Here is an 18,134-nt window from a genome sequence, read left to right as displayed (position 1 = left end):
AATCACAGCTTCAATTTCAGTGCTTGTAATTGGGTTGTTCATAATTTCTATTTCTTCCTGGTTCAGTCTTAGAAGATTAAACTTCCATAAGAATCTGTCCATTTCTTCCAGGTTATCCATTTTATTGCCACATAGTTGTTCATAATAGTCTCTTATAATCCTTCGTATTTCTACATTGTCTGTGGTAACCTTTCCTTTTTCATTTCTAATTTTGTTGATTTGATTCTTCTCTTTTTTTCCTTGATGAGTCTGACTAAATGTTTGTCAATTTTGTTTATCTTCTCAAAGAACCAGCTTTTAGTTTTATTAATCTTTACTAATGTTTCTTTCATTTCTTTTTCATTTATCTCTGCTCAGATCTTTTATTATTTCTTTCCTTCTACTAATTTTGGGGTTTTTTTGTTTTTCTTTTTCCAGTTGTTTTAAGTGTAAAGTTATCTATTCAATGTTTTTCTTGTTTCTTGAGGTAGGATTGTGTTGCTATAAACTTCCCTCTTAGAACTGCTTTTACTGCATACCACAGGTTTTGAGTTGTTGTGTTTTCTTTGTCATTTGTTTCTAGAAATTTTTAGATTTCCCTTTTCATTTCTTCAGTAACATGTTGGTTATTTAGAAATGTGTTGTTTAATCTCTATGTTTTTGTGGTTCTTACAGTTTTTTCCCTGTAATTGATATCTAGTCTCATAGCATTGTAGTCAGACAAGATTCTTGATGTGATTTCAATTTTCTTAAATTTACTGAGGTTTGATTTGTGACCCAAGATGTGGTCTATCCTGGAGAATGTTCCATGTGCACTTGAGAAGAAGGTGTATTCTTCTGCATGTGGATGGAATGTCGTGAAGATATCAATGAGATCCATCTCATCTAATGTATCATTTAAGACTTCTGTTTCCTTATTAATTTTCTGTTTTGATGATCTGTCCATTGCTGTGAGTGGGGTGTTAAAGTCTCCCACTATTATTGTGCTACTGTCAATTTCTCCTTTTATGTCTATTAGTGTTTGTCTTATGTATTGAGGTGCTCCTATGTGGGGTGCATAGATATTTACAATTGTTACATCTTCCTCTTGGATTGATCCCTTGATCATTATGTAGTGTCCTTCCTTATCTTTTGTAATCTTTATTTTAAGGTCTATTTTTTCTGATATGAGGATTGCTACTCCAGCTTTCTTTTGCTTCCCATTTGCATGGAATATACTTTTCCATGCTCTCACTTTCAGTCTGTATGTGTCTTGAGGTCTGAAGTGGGTTTCTTGTAGACAGCATATATATGGGTCTTGTTTTTTTATCCATTCAGCCAGTCTATGTCTTTTGGTTGGAGAATTTAATCCATTTATGTTTAAAGTAATTATTGATATATATGTTCCTATTGCCATTTTCTTAGATGTTTGGGGTTGATTTTATAGATCTTTTTTCTTCTCTTGTATTTCTTGACTATATACATCCCTTTAACATGGTTTGGTGGTACTGAATTCTCTTAACTTTTGCTTGTCTCAAAAGCTTTTTATTTCTCCATCAATTTTAAATAAGATACTTGCTGGGTACAGTAAACTTGGTTGTAGATTTTTCCCTTTCAGTACTTTAAATATATCCTGCCATTCCCCTCTGGCCTGCAGAGTTTCTGCCGAAAGATCAGCTGTTGAGGGTATGGGGTTTCCCTTGTATGTTACTTGTTACTTATCCCTTGCTGCTTTTAATATTCTTTCTCTGTGTTTAGCCTTTGTTAGTTTGATTAGTATGTGCCTTGGTGTGTTTCTTCTTGGTTTTATTTTGTATGGGGCTTTTTGTGCCTCTTGGACTTGATTGACTATTTCCGTTTCCATGTTGGGGGAATTTTCAACTATAATCTCTTCAAAAATTTTCTCATACCCTTTCTTTTTCTCTTCTTCTGGGACCCCTATAATTCGAATGTTGGTGTGTTTTATATTGTCCCAGAGGTCTCTGAGACTATCCTCACTTTTTATCATTCTTTTTTTTTATTCTGCTCTTCAGAAGTTATCTCCACCATTTTATCATCCATCTCACCGATTCATTCTGCTTCAGATATTCTGCTACTGATTCCTTCTAGAGTATTTTTAATTTCAGTAATTGTGTTGTTTGTCTCTGTATGTTTATTCTTTAATTCTTCTAGGTCTTTGTTAATTGATTCTTGCATTTTCTCCATTTTGTTGTCAAGGTTTTTGATCATCTTTATTATCATTATTCTGAATTCTTTTTCAGGTAGTTTGCCTACTTCCTTTTCATTTATTTGGACTTCTTCGTTTCTAGTTTGTTCCTTCATTTGTGTAGTATTTCTCTGCCTTTTCATTACTTTTTAAAACTTATTGTGTTTGGGATCTCCTTTCCTCAGGCTTCAAGGTTGAGTTCTTTCTTCCTTTTGGTTTCTGCCCTCCTAAGGTTGGTCCAGTGGTTTGAGTAAGCTTCTATCCGGTGAGATTTGTGCTGAGTTTTTGCTTGTTTGTTTTTCCTCTGATGGGCAAGGCTGGGTGAGGTGGTAATCCTGTCTGCTGATGATTGGGTTTGTAGTTTTGTTTTGTTTGTTGTTTAGATGAGGCGTCCTGCACAGGGTGCTACTGGTGGTTGGGTGATGCGGGGTCTTGTATTCCAGTTGTTTCCTTTGTGTGAGTTCTCACTATTTGAGCCTCCCTTGGGCTAGTTCTCTGGTAGACTAGGATCTTGGTGTTCCCACTCCAAAGGCTCAGGGCTTGATCTCTGGTCAGGAACAAAGATTCCACAAGTGGTTAGTTATGGCATTAAGTGATATTAAAACAAATATCCAAAAATATGAAACCAAAGGTGAACCCCAGACAAATGGCAGTTACAAAATCAGGCAAATAATAATTAAAATAATGGAATATACACACATACATATACACCCATGAGCAAAGTCAAAACAGTCCAACAAAAATAAAGTACAGTAGATTGACCTGGTGAACAAAGGAAAACAAAAATTATATTTATCAGTTAAGAACAAAACTAACTAAAGCACAAACTAGAAAATAAAACTAAAGCAAGGGGCCAAGTGGGGAATAAAGCAATGGAAAAAAAACTAACAAATATTTTGAGAGGAAAGGAAAGAACGAATACAAATGCAAAGTTAAATAGGGATAGATGAAGAAGATTTATATACACTAAAGATTAACTGCAAGTGGGAAAGAACAGTAGGAAAGGCAAACAAAGGAATAAATGCAGAAAAAATATAATAGGTTTAAAAAATGAAGAATTAAAATCATAAAAAATGGAAAAGAAAGAAAGAAAAAGGAAAACTCCACAGAACTGCAAAAGCCCAGTGTAGAGGCAGAGGCTTATAACAACAATAAAAAGGGTACTGAATTTACACATATACGTATACACCCATAAGCAAAGTCAAAACAGTCCAACAAAAATAAAGTACAATAGATTGACCCAGGGAACAAAGGAAACCAAAAATTATATCTACCAGAAGAAAACTAAGTAAAGCACAAACTGGAAAACAAAACTAAAGCAAGGTGCCACGTGGGGAATAAAGCAATGAAAATAAAACTAACAAATATATTAAGAGGAAAGGAAAGAAAGAAAAAAAAGAAAGAATAGATATGCAAAGTTAAATAGAGGTAGATAAAGAAGATTTATATACATTAAAGATTAACTGCAAGGGGAAAAGAACAGTAGTAAAAGCAAACAAAAAAATAAATGTAGAAATAATAATAATAGGTTTAAAAAGTTAAAAATTAAAATTAAAAAAGAGGAAAGAAAAAAGAAAAAAAGGAAAACTCCACAAAACTGCAAAAGCCCAGTGTAAAGGCAAAGGTTTATAACAACAATAAAAATATCTGAGAAAAATAAAAAAAGCTCAAAAGCTTAATTGGATTTCATAGTGTTGATAAAATCAACAGCTACAACGGGCGGGGGGGGGAGAAAAAATCCAAAAGAATCTACAGAACAAGTCAAAACATAAGAATAATAAATGTTTTACTTGCGTCTCTGCTGTCAGAGTCCTTTCCCTTGCTGGGAGTCACAGTCCAGATCACCTCTCTAGGATGCTCTCCAACACTGTGTTGATCTCTGGACCTGCTGTGGGGGCAGCTCAGATTCTAATCTGGTCCGACTCCTATCTCTTCCTGCCTCCAATGTCCACAGCTATCAGAACTAGTGTGTTTTCTTTTGTGGGAGCTCTCAATGACCTTTTATGTATTCCACAGACACAGAGTCTGCCTAGTTGATTGTGTGAATTGAATCTGCAGTTTGTACAGCTGGTGGGAAGGTTTTGGATCTTCTTTCTTAGCCATACTGCCCCTGGGTTTCAATTGTGGTTTTATTTCCACCTGTGCATGTGGGTTGTCCACTGGGGTTTGCTCCTGAGGCTGCCCTGGAGGACTTGGGTTTGCCCCTGTGAGGGCCAGGTGTCTCAGAGGTGGTGCTGCTGCTTAGGTCTCAGGGGTTCTGGTAGCCGCAGGTACTCAGAGGGATTGGCGGCTAGGGCAGCAGGAAATACAGTGCTCTCGAAGGGTATGGGAACCAGTATTGGCTAATACGCTCCAGTATTCTTGGCTGGAGACCCGCCCTTCCTGACAGAGAAGCCTGGCAGGCCACAGTTTACAGGGTCGCAATGAGTCAGACACTCCTGAAGTGACCCTGTGCGCATAGACTTTTTTTGCCTGTGGCAGCTCTGCCCCAGTGAGAGTTGAACATGAAGGTGGTACAGCTGCTTGGCTTGTGGGGACCCTGGTGGCATCAACTGTGCAGGGACATGGTCTGTCTCCGCCGCAGGAGACAGAGTCTTTTTTTGAGCCTCTTGTAGCTGGTGGTCAGAAGGCCTCTTTGGCCCGTCTTTCTCCGTGGTTCCACCTGTTCAGGCACTTAGAGGGTTGCCTTGCCTGGGGGCCTTCTCTGTTGTTTGGTGAGTCAGGCACATAGAGGGGCACCCCTGGCTGGGGCCCTACTCTGTAGATCAGGCATCAGGCACTTAAAGGGGCACCTGGGTGGGGTCCTGCTCTGTAGTTCAGTGCGTCAGGCCTTGATGGGCCAGCCTTTCTATTGTTCAGCTGTGATTCTGGCAGTGTGGGGAGAGAGGCTATGCTGATGGCTCCACCCCCACACGTGACTCAGCAGTGTCGCTTTGCTTCCATGGCTGCCCAGCTTTCCTCCACAGGCATTTCGCACCACAGTCTCCTCCCTCACATCCCCTGGATCTGTCTCTCCGCAGTCAACAGCAGCCCTTGCCCTGGGATTGCTCCACAATCCCTAAACTCCAGCTCCTGCACCTTCCCAGGGACCTGCATCCCTGTCCAGAGTATGTAGGGCTGCGGCAAGGACTTTCTGATTCTTATTTCATTTAGGTTGCCACAGATTAGCTGTTTCACTCTCAGCCTTAAATGTTTCTCCTCTGACTCAGAGATTTGCCCCCAGTGTGGGGATCGGACCCCTGTTTCATTTCCCCCACCCACAGAGGGCAGGTCCAGTCCTACTAACACTCCGTTTTTTCCCCCTAGTTCCTTCATCCTACCGAGTTTTGCATGGTTCTATATATTCTTTTCCACCGATCAGTTACTCATGTCTGCTCTCAGCTGGTGTTCTACATGCACTTCTGTGTCTGAAGGTGTATTCCTGATGTATCCATGGAGAGAGATGTTCTCCAAGTCTAACTACTCCTCCTCCATCTTGTTCTCTCCTCTGCCGGCACTTTAAAAAAGTAATTTAAAATATTTTTTTGGCTGCGCCACACAGTATGCAGGATCTTAGCTCCCTAACCAGGGATCAAACCTGTGCCCCCTGCAGAGGAAGCTCAGGCTGAAGGGCAGAGGCAGGCTTGGAGCCCTGAAAAGTTACCCCTCTCCCTTGCCCTTCCCACTGTGGTTCCAAAGTCACCTTTACAGAATGCAGGAAAGGCCTTTTGTAAAGGAATTTCCATTGGCATAAAGGAAGCCACATATGTTTTGGAAAAGACAGCCCTCTGGCCTGGAGCAAGTAGCTTCACCTCTGGGCTTCTGTTTTCTGAATAATGAAATGTACTTATTATGAGGATACAAATGAGATCATTAAAGTACCCAGCACAATGCCCAGCCTGTCTTAGGCAAGAGGGGAAATGTTTCTTCTCTTCCATTTCTGGACTCCTGTTTGGTTAACCATCTGTTGGATGAAGCATATGTGGATAATCAGAAGCAAGGTGGGGACTTCCCTGGTGGTCCAGTGGTTAAGACCCTGCTCTCAAAGTAGGGGACACAGGTTCGATTTCTGGTTGGAGAAGATCATGCACGCCACTTGGAGGAAAAAAAAAACAAACAAACGAGGTGAGCAGTGCAGGGGAAGGAGAAGGTAGAGAAGCCTTTATCTATTTCCCATTCATGACTGAGACCAGCTGCTGAGGTCTTAGGGAGTCAGGAAATAATAACCCCTTTCTTCTCTCTGGACTATAGAACCAGTGGAGAAATGAGGTACACAGAGAGACGGAAATCAGAATATCATCTTGATGACTGATAACACAGATGGCAGATCAGGGCTTTAGACTTCTGACCATAAGGATCTGCTAACACTCTTTGCTCCTTTAGACCTAAGGACAGTCCAGCCCAGGGACAGTTAGGGGTATATAGCAGGCATGCCAGCCAGGCACATGCTCTATGAAGCTCAACCTGACTACTCTTATTTGAAATGGCAGCATCCCACAGAATGGGAGAAAATATTTGCAAAAAACATATTTGATAAGGGATTAATTGAGAATATACAAAAATCTTCTAAGACTTGTCACCACCACCAAAAACAACAATAAAAGCACAATTCAAAAACGGGCAAAGGGCTTGACAAACATTCCTCCAAAGAAGTGACACTTTTAAAGAAGATCTATAGATGGCCAAAATGCACATGAAAATACGCTCATCATATCTAAACATTAGGGAAATACAAATCATAGCCTCAATATTACTTCACACCCATTAGGATATCTATTATAAACAACAAAACAGAAAACAGTTAAGTCATGGCGAGGATATGGATAAATTGGAACCTGGTGCACTGCTGGTGGGAATATAAAAATGTGCAGTTGCTGTGTGAAAGAGTACAGTTATTCCTCAAAAGATTAAATGTATAATTACCATATGATCTGGAAATTCCATTTCTGGGTATATATACAAAAGAATTGACAGCAGGGACTCACCCAGATATTTGTATGCCCATGTTCATAGCAGCATGATTCACAAAAACCAAAGATGGAAACAACCCAAACGTCCATTGACAGATGAATGGATAAACAAAATGTGGCATGTGTATACAATGGAGTATTATTCAGCTTTAAAAAGAAATGAAATTTTGACACATGCTACAGTATGGATGAACTTTAAGGACATTTTGCTAAGTGAAATAAACCAGTCACAAAGGAACAATCTCTATGTCATTCCACTTACATTAGTAACTAGGCGTAAATTATAGAGATAGAAAGTAGAATGGTGGTTCTCAGGGGCTGAAGATGGTGAGAAAATGGGGAGTTAGTTTTATGGACTTCCCTAGAGGCTCAGACAGTAAAGAATCCACCTGCAATGCAGGTGGATCCCAGGTTCGATCCCAGGGTAAGGAAGATCCCTTGGAGGAGGGGAATGGCTACCCACTCCAGTATTCTTGCTTGGAGAATTCCACAGACAGAGGAGCCTGGCAGGCTACAGTCCATGGAGTCACAAAGAATTGGACATGACTGAGCAACTAACACTTTCACTTTTCAGTTTTTAATGGGCCTAGAGTTCCAGTTTGTGGGGATGGAAAAGTTCTGAAGATGGATGATGGTGATGGCTGTACAACAATATGAATATTCTTAAATTCCAGTGAACATACACTTAAAAATTACTAAAATGGTACATTTTGTTGTGTATGCATGCATGCCTGCTAAGTTGCTTCAGTCATGTCCGATTGTGCGACCCTGTGGACTATAGCCTGCCGGGCTCCTCTGTCCATTTGTTGTCTATATTTTATACACACACACACACAAATGTCAGCCTTGGTTCCACCCCATGCCACTCCTTCTGATCTCCCTTCCTCTGGCCTGTTGGTTGGTTTTTTTTTTTTTTTCGCTCCATGGATCTCAGTATCTATAACATATTATGTAATTTACTGATTTTCTACATTTATTTTTCCCTTTGTAAGCTTCACAAGGACAGAGACTTTTGTCTCTTCTGTTTATTTCTTTTGTTCACTGAGATAGTCTAAGCACCAAGAACAGTGCCTGCATATAGCTGGTGCTTAGTAAACATTTGTTGAATGAATGAATCTCAATAAATCCTTGATGAATACATGAATCAGCAGAGGGCGGGAGGGACAGATGGGACAATGCTGTCACCTGACTTCCTGGTACCATTTTCCATGCAGAGGTCATTAGAGGTACCACAGAAGCCCATTCTATACTTGAGTTCAGTTAGGCACGATGACAGCAATGATTTTTCCATTCTAAGGAGAAGCTTGGCTCAGAGCCACGGTCCAGAGAAAATAGCAAATCCAACAGGAGAGGAACCTTAGCTCGCCATCTCAGAAAAATGTGAGACTCACCTGCTTTATCTTTTTTTAGTATTTGCCCTCAAGGAAAAACTTGTTCAACTTACAGTTTTAAAAAAGAAAGTCTTTGTGTTTTCCAGAAATAGCACAACTGGATTTCATCAATCTTTTCCCAGCTGATACCTAGCTGTATCCAATGGGAAAAAACAGTAAAGTATTGAGGTGAATAGAGGGCCATGGATTGAATGACCTATTGGATTTAACACAAAACATACCTTCTGAATGACATTTAAAGAAATATCTTGAAGGTTCCAGATAAATATCGTGAAGGTACTTAACTTTGTTGGGAAATTTTTTTGGATGGGGAGAGTATGATTTCCTGGGGTGGGGAGGTCTCGGGGGATCAGGATTTATTCTGGCTTTAGCATTTTAACACTGTCTCTCTGCTAAAATAACCTTCCCTGCCAGATCAGAAAGGGGACTGGGGGCCCAGGGAAAGTGTTAGACGGTCTCTAGGGTTTCAGAGCTATGTTTGCACGGTGATCACACTGTTTTTGCTTAGTGTGTGGGTTGGAGACCAGAATGGCAAAGGATTCTAAAGATGCTTTTATTTGCAGCTTACATCCTGCGTTTGGATTTGGGGTGACTGATGGAAAGCGAGGGGACAGGAGTTCCCTCAAAGGCACTCCTTGTGGACACCCCTGCAGAGGGGGGACCTCGGCAAAAGCCATGGGGAGATGAAGGTGGCTCATGTTTGCAGCACTGGGGGCTCTGGGAGATATCAGTCTGGGTGCCTGTTTTGTGCCAAGTGGGAGGGCTTCAAGGGCAGAAGACAACCACGGAGAGCTTGGAGGAGATGAAGCTGAGAGGTCTGTTCAGAGCTCACATGAGACCCCCTCGAGGATCCTCCCGAAATGCATCAGATTCTGAGGAGAAAGAGGTGAGATTTGCTTGGGCAAGTGAAGACAACCAGCCCGTGAAATCTGAGAGCTGACTGTAAATGTACATGGGGTGAGGGCTAGAGAATTCATTTCCAGGTGCAAATTGATGAACTTTTAAACCAAACAAACGAAAAGATATTACAACTGTTGAAATAGCTCAACAGCCGCTCCATGTGTAGTACATGTAGACATTTCAGGCAATCATTTGATTGCGGTTTGGGCCACGTAGGAAGTGTGTGGTTAAACAGGCTGACTTTGGGTTTATAGCTGAGTTCAAAAACATAATGGATATTTGGATTCATTTCAGGATTCTGCAAATTTGGGTCCACATCCTAGAAATAATAATCCTGTTCTCTTCTGCACTGGTCAGGTGCCACCTGGAGAATTTATGTACTTCTAGGAGCCCTATTTTAAAAAGATGTGAATAAACAGCCATGGGGTCAGACAAGAGCAAAGGAGTGGAGGGAAGGATCTAGAAATCTGTTATTTGTAGACTTTCCTAATGCTCCAGTGGTTAAGACTCCATGCTTCCAATGCAGGGGGCACCAGGTTTGGTCCCTGGCTGGGGAACTAAGATCCCACATGCCCCAAAGTTCAGCCAAAAAAAAAAAAAAAGAAAGAAATCTGTTATTTGAGAAATTGGGAATATTTGAGGATACCATGTTTGAGTGTTTAAAGAGCTGTTGGATTGTGAAAAGAGTTGGGCTTGTCCTGTATTGTTCCAGAAGGTAGAATCCAATCACAGGAAGAAAACCTCTAAGAACAGAGACCTTGGCTCTATTTAAGGAACAAATTTGATCTGATTCCTTCTTCCAAGGAGGCTGGCCTGATTTGGGAACGGAGTCCTTTGGGTCCATCTGGGGTGGGGTCTGTTAGCTGTGGGAGTTGGGGGCAGAGACAGCCACAGGGGCAGTGACAGGCCGATTCCGAGTCTGTGAGAGAGAGCAGTACCCAGACCACAGGCAGGAATGGAGAAGAAAAACGGGAGTGGGCCAAGCCTCAGGAGCCAGGCGGAGATAGACGGGGAGCTAGCAGGGTTGGCGGAGCCTCAGCTGGCCGTCACCCATCAGTGGCTTTATGGAATATGTGCAGAGCCATTATCTTAAAGACTCCAAGTTATAATAGAGGCCATGAGCTGGTCTCTGGCAAAGTCATCGTGTAAGGAAATGCTCTGATTCCGCAAGCGTTCAACAGATGCCTGGTGACCGTCCATACTTTCATTGGTTCAACTCTTTTAATTTTTAATCATGGTATGAATAAAATATACATGACATACAGTTTACCATCTTAAATACGGTGCCATATTAAAATGTACATTTCAATGGTATTAAGTATATTCACTTTGTTGTACAATCCCCATCCATCTCACCATCATCCATCTCCAGAACTCTGTCTTGTACACCGGAGACTCTGGGCCCATTAAACAATAATTCCCCATTACCACCCCCCACCCCCAGTCCCTGGCAACCCCCATTTGACTTTCTGTCTCTATGAACTTGGCTCCTCTAGGTACTTCTGTAAGTGGAATTATACAGCATTTGTCTTCACGTGACCGTCTTATTTCATTTAGAATGTCCAAGGTTCTTCCATGTTGTGCAGCATGTGTTAGAATTTCCTTTCTTTTTACATCTGAATAATATATGTACAAGGGCTTTCCTGGTGACTCAGATGGCAAAGAACCTTCCTGCAATGCAGAAGACCTGGGTTCTATCCCTGTCAGGAAGATCCCCTGGAGAAGGTAATGGCAACCCACTCCAATATTCTTGCCTGGAGAATCCCATTGACAGAGGAGCTTGGCAGGCTACAGTCCATGGTGTTGCAAAGTCAGACATGACTGAGTGACTAAGCACACACGATATATGTACCAACCATGTTTCATTTATTCATTCAGCTATCAATGTACACTTGGATCAACTGGATTGGATCAATTGATCCCAAATTGGATCGATTTTGTACCAGGCCCTCTGGTAGGCACTGAAGTTAGTTAATACAATGATGACAACTTTCAGGGACCTCACAGGATCCATGGGAGTGGGGGGAAAAGGCTGGGGAGGGGGAAAGTTGGCAGATATGTTAACCAATTTTAATAACACTTTTTGAATAATAATAGTATGATACATCTGAGCCACAAGAGAAGCCCAAGAATACTGGAGTGGGTAGCCTATCCCTTCTTCAGCAGATCTTCCTGACCCAGGAATCGAAGCAGGGTCTCCTGCATTGCAGGCAATACAAAGCTTGTATCAGATATCATGGGTACACCATGAAGGAAGACATTGGTTCTAGGGATTATGGGAAGGGAAGGGAGAAAATGTTTTTTAAAGAAGGCAGTGTCTGAGCTGATGAGATTAGTATGGCTAAAGAACCTTTGAATCTGGACAACCTTGTAGCCAGCGGCTCCTGAAAGCTGGACTGATTACATCTAACTTCTTGAGATAGCTTTCAAAAAATAGTGATCCTAGGTTCCAAGTCCCAAAATTCTGATTCAGTGAATCTAGGGTGGAGAGTACGAGTCAGTCTCCTTTGAGCAGCCCTTCCTGGTGATTTTAATGTACCAATCATGTTGGCAGGCACTGAGGAAACACTGAGGTGATAAATTCAAGTTTACATTTTAGCTAAAACCCTCTGACCTCACTGTGGAGGGGGCAGGAACAAGGAGTGAAAAAACAAAACAAAACAAAAACCCCAAGGCAGAGAAACTAGTTCCAGACCATGAGTACACTATTCCATGGACTGGAGATGCTCATGATGATCATATGTGGTGTATTCATCCCTCCATTCATTCAAATGATTTTTGGTACACAGCTACTTTTTGTTACCTGCACTGGACTCTCTTTCCATTTCTAAGATCTTCCATTTCTAAGATCCTTTATCCTATTAATCATATTTGAAGGTTCTTTGGCCGATAAAATGTGGCAGAAATAAGGTTGTGTGAGTTCTGAACCTAGGCGATAAGAGTTTTTGCAGCTTCTTGCAGAACCCTGCTGCTCTGTCAACAAACCTAGCCTCACCTGCTAGAGAAGGAACAACTATATAAAATAGAGATAAGCCATTCGTTGACCTGGAAGATGACCACAAGGTATGAGTGAACCCAACTGAGATCAGAGGAAAACAACCTACCTGATTCCAGCCATGTTGCCAACCCACAGAATTAGTTAGCTCATTATGGGCTAAATGATGGTTTTTAAGCCACTAAGTTTCAGGGGTGTTTTTTAATGCAGCAGAAGCTAACTGATATACTCTCCTGGGCCCTGGGGCCTTTATACATGCTGTTCCCTCTGTTTAGAACACACTTTCCTCTTTCTTGTCTCATTGACCCCTACCCGTCACAGCTTGGCAAAATTTACCCTCATCTTGATTAGGTTAAATCTCTTCATTTTACACTCACATTGTACTTTTTGCCTCTCTGGTAGCACTGCAATTGCTATAACTTTACATATATCTGTTTATAATATTTGATCATGGTCTTTCTTTCCTATTAGACTATAAGCTTCATGAGTCCAGGGACAGTGTCTGTTTTGTTCATCATTACATTTCAGCACCTAGTATAGTTCCTAGCACATAGTAAGTGCTCACTAAATATTTGTGGACTGAAACAGTATGCTATTGGTGGGGGTGGGGGAGGGAGGGGGTTCTTCTTCAAAATAATAACCCTCATAGCAGTCTTCTCCTCGCACTATCCCAGGAATTAAAATCTAGGCAAGTCACTGAATAAGAATGTGTCTTGTAATTTTTAAAGGACTGTACAAATGTTAGTTCTTAATTGTTAGTGTTGTTATTCTGGGCTGGCAACAGCTGGCTTTGGGGGAATCCTCTAGCTTTCTCATTCCCCTAAAATGGCCCCAGGCAGTTTCCTAGCAGCTACAATTGTGGCTGGATGAGCAATTTACATGCTGAAAGTCTTGCCTAGAGTTATAACACAGATATGTAAATATCTCTGTAGCAGCAACCTAGCAAAGCATCTCCAGGCTGTTTAATTACAGAGCTTGGTGGTAATGATACCAATGCTGAGTTCAATTAAGGACTATTTACAAAACCAATGAGGGAGTATTTTTCTGCCTTTTCTGAAACAGTAAGAACTGACTAGAGGGACCTGTTATTTTATAGTATAAATCTACAGCTCAGATACACCATAAAGTCCATAGATTTGGAGTCTGCAAACTCCATGCCCTATTTCGATCTCTGGAGTTCAGTTTGCAGAGAGCACAAAGTCTAATAGTGAATCATTCCAAAGACTGATCCTCTGTGTGCAACTTTTCCAAGTCTCGATTTCTTCACCTGTAAAATGTACATATGATGGCCTCATACTGCCTGTTTATTTTGAGGCTAACTGAGATAATCATTGGAAAGCACCATTAGAATCATGAGAATAGTGCCAGGCATCCAGTAATCATTCAATACATTTTAACTATTATTGGTTATTATCATCACCTTTAATCATCATTGGAAAAAACCCTGATGCTGGGAAAGATTCAGGACAGGTAGAGAAGGGGGCAATAGAAGATGAAATGGTTGGGTGGCATTATCAACTCAATGGACGTGAGTTGGAGCAAATTCCTAGAGATAGCGAAGGACAGGGAATCCTGGAGTGCTGCAGTCCGTGGGGTCACAAAGAGTCAAACATGACTGAGTGACTGAACAACAGAAAAATCACAGTTACTGCTATTAACACACATAGCTGCTTCCAACCTGGACAATGTATTATACCAGCTTGAGAAGCCTGCTGGGAAATCCTCTTGACCGATTCTACTTACTCAGGAAGTGAGTGGCTTTTCTCACATAGCTGATGGGTGGCGATGTTTGGTCAAGTATTCAAGCAGTCATTCATGAGACATGGGTTGAGCACACACTATGTATGGTGCTGGGAGTGTAGAGGCGAGTAAGGACACCCCTGCCCTAGGTCTACAGGGGAGCGGTGAGGTTCACTGCAGTAAAGTCTCCTTCAACATTGATCTCCGTATGCTGTGGGCATATAGAGAGAAGTCAACCCCACCCCAAAAGGTCAAGGAAGGTTTGCTCTGGGCCACTTGGGATTCTCAGGTGGAGGAGAGGGTGAAGCCCATATTATTGTTGCTTATTTGCTAAGTCGTGTCTGACTCTTTGCAAAACCATGGACTGCCTGCAGCCCGCCAGGCTCCTCTGTCCATGGGATCATCCTGGCAAGAATACGAGAGTGGGTTGCCATTTCCTCTTCCAGGGAATCTTCCCAACTCAGGGATCAAAAACCCAAGTCTCCTGCATTGGCAGGAGGATTCTATACCACTGAACCACCAGGGAAGCCTGAAGCCCTTATTAACTTCATTCAAAACAGAAGAGGACATTCCTTCCTTCCTTAAGAGATTGTGGCAATGACCTATTTGTCTGAAACTTTTGTCACAAAGCTCCATTATAACTGGAAATGAAGCTTTCAAAATTAATCATCTGAGGAAGGGAAAGTATGTCCCCCGATGTTCAGCATCCCCGGAGGGAGTGCCCTCAGGTGTTCATCTTACCGGACCCTTTCAGGTTCAGCTTTGGCAAAGAGGAGTTTTGTTAGCTGTGTGATGAGGAAGACCTCGTCACATCTCACATTCTTGTGACCTGGAATCAGGGGGCTGCTCCAGGACTGACAAAGACTAGATACAGTACAGGGGCCAGGTTTTCAGTAAAAATAGCTCCTTGGGCATCAGGAAACCTGGTTTCTGTCTCTGATGATGCTGGCCGGACATATGCAACTGTGCTCCAGCCATTAACCTTTCTGCGAATTGGTGAGTCCAACTTGAGAAGGTTTAACAGCTATTCCCAGCTTTGGGAGGGGACTTACTGCTCACCACATGCTTCTGTCTGTTCCTCTCTTCTGCTCTCTGCAAGAGCTCTCCCAGCTGGAAAAACAAAGAAATGAACAAAAATCCTCCCTGGAGTCCCTCTAAGCTTCATGTTAATATTCTGTCTCTCTCCTTCATTACTTTGGAGCTTGAAAAATAATAATTTTTAAGATACTGATATCACAATATTAAAAAAGGAAAAAACACTAAATATTTATCATGTGCAAGAACTTGGTGTGGCTTAATTCATTTAATCTTCCTAATAACTTTATGATATGGGTACTTTTATTATCCCCATTTTATAGCCAGGAAACTGAGGCTTAACACTTGAAGCAAGTAGCAAAATCACACTGCTAGTAGGTGAGCCAGAATTTAAACCCAGGCTACTGACTGCTGTGCAGTTCTTTTTTAAAAAATTTTTTAAAAAATTATTTTAGCTGTTTATTTGGGGAGTTTTTTGGTTGAGCTGAGCAGCATGTGGGATGTTAGTTCCCCTACCAGGGACTGAACCCAAGTTCTCTGCATTGGAGGTGCAGAGCCTTAACCACTGGACCTGGGAAGTCCCTGCAATGCAGTTCTTGTGCTGTATGTTCAGTCGCTTCAGTAGTGTCCGACTCTTTGTGACCCTATGGACTGTAGACTGCCAGGCTCCTCTGTCCATGGGACTCTCCAGGCAATAATACTGGTGTGGGTTGCCGTGTCCTCCTCCAGGGGATCTTCCCGACCCAGGGATCGAACCCACATCTCTTATGTCTCCTGCATTGGCAGGTGGGTTCTTTACCACTAGTGCCACCTGGGAAGCCCCAATGCAGTTCTTAAGCACTTAATTCAGCACATCAATTTCCATTCTTTCCTTACCTCCTCTCTGCACGTTCCCACACCGTAGAATGTTTTCTCCTCGCACCAAGGATCTCCAGCTTGTCCAAAAGGGAACCTCTTGTAAGGGATATTTGTTAGATTTTGGTGCGTAGTGTCCATTTCCTCTTCCAAAAAGCATTTAGTTTCCTGTAGAATGACCTCCTTCCCATTGGCTGAAATCGAGATCCTTGCTTCCTCCTGCCTCCTGCCTGACACAGGCTGGAATTTGACTTGTAAGCAGCAAGGTCAAGGAGCCTGGAAGACTTTGGCATTCTGTTCAATCCATCTGAACAGGTGCCAACAAATTCAGTAATCAAGATAAAAAATATTTTAATGCAATCCTTTTTTTTTTTTCGCAATCCTTTTAAAAAGAAAAATTAATATAAAAATTCCAAGATGAATAACATTTCAAAATGTTACATAAAGACATGGTCAGTATGGCTGAGTTTTTTGTTTTGCCTTGGGCTCCAGTGTGGACATGGCAGTGCTGACCATTCACCATCATGAGGGTCCCGTGTCTTGCCCTCCAGCCCGTTGCACCTGCCTCACACTCAGTTTCCTGACACGGATGGATGCACGGGGTTCGTGGAACTCTGCTTTGGCTCCCGTGGTTTTCTGCACTTGAGAGGCCCTTGCTCCTCCCCTCCTTCCTTACTGATAAATTCACCTTCCTTCACCTCCTTCTCTATGTGTCAGTTTCTTCGTCTAGAAAATGGGGATAATAAGTGGTACCCTGTGAGCATTGTTGTTGTTCAGTCATTAAGTTGTGTCCAACTCTTAGCAACCCCCTGGACTGCAGCACGCCAGGCTTCCCTGTCCTTCACTATCTTCCAGAGTTTGCTCAAACTCATCTCCATTGAGTTGGTGATGTCATCCAACCATCTCGTCCTCTGTCATCCCCTTCTCCTCCTGCCTTCAATCTTTCCCAACATCAGAGTCTTTTCTAGTTGAGCTGGCTCTTCACATCAGGCGGCCAAAGTATTGGAGCTTCAGCAGCAGTCCTTCCAATGAATATTCAGGGTTGAGAGCACTAAATGAGCCTTAATATCTGCATAGCACCTGACAGATGAGCACTCAATGGGCACATCAACATCACTGTCATCCTCCCAAAATACAGTAATCTGCTGTCATGTCTCTCATTGCCCAAAGTTCAGGGCAGTTGCTTAACGCTGGCTGGCTGAAAAACTCACACCTCTTCCCTGTCTACATTTCTGACCACCCAAGTGTGAAATACAGATGACTTATCCTCCAGCTGCTCAGTAAATTAAAGTGTTGTCTGGGGTTTTGGCTTTCCGCTCCCTTCTTCTTCCTATCACTCTCTCCAGGCCATTTGATAGCTGTCCATGGCTTCAAGGCTGACCTCTTATCTGTGATATGGGGTTGGCCAAAAAGTGTGTGTGGGTATTTCCCTAACATGTTATGGAAAAATCCAAATGAACTTTTGGGCCAACCCAATCCATCTGTGATGTCCATTTCTCTAAGCCCAAATTTCCAAATGCTCAGTAGAGGTCTCACCTGTGCCTACACCCCACTGCGAGCATTACTAATAATAGCATGTGGCTGATGATTGATTGCTAACTGGGTGGTCCATAGTAAGCCAAGCGCTTTACCTGGATTATTTCCTTTCAACCTCTCAAAAACCTCATTCTACAGAGAAAAAAGAAAATAAAACATAAAAAAAAAATCCAAAACCAAAACAACGAAACCAGTAGGGTCTTGAAACCAGGATTTGAACCCAGACAATCTGACTCTGCAGCTGGGAATAGGGGCTTCTGCTAAAAAAGATTATCCAAAGTTGCAACTTTTTAAAGAGTGAGTTTTAAGTTAACTGAGGAAAAGAGCAGCGGTTCTCAATGATGGGCAATGTTGTCCTCCCTCCAGAGGACATCTTGCAATGTCTGGAGGCATTTTTGGTCATCAGAGCTGGAAGGATGCTACCTATTTGGTGGGTGCTGCTAAACATCCTATAAAGCATGAGAAGCTCCCATAGCAGAGAACTGTCGGGTCCAATGTGTTGATAGCGCCAAGGATGAGAAACCCTGCTTTATGGCTACGAAGCATGACTGGGGGAAGCTCATAAAGAG

This window comes from Giraffa tippelskirchi, chromosome 6 (assembly GCF_054371585.1).
Source record: "Giraffa tippelskirchi isolate mGirTip1 chromosome 6, T2T-mGirTip1v1.2.pri, whole genome shotgun sequence".
Lineage (NCBI taxonomy): Eukaryota > Metazoa > Chordata > Mammalia > Artiodactyla > Giraffidae > Giraffa > Giraffa tippelskirchi.
Note: the sequence above shows the minus strand (reverse complement) of the source record.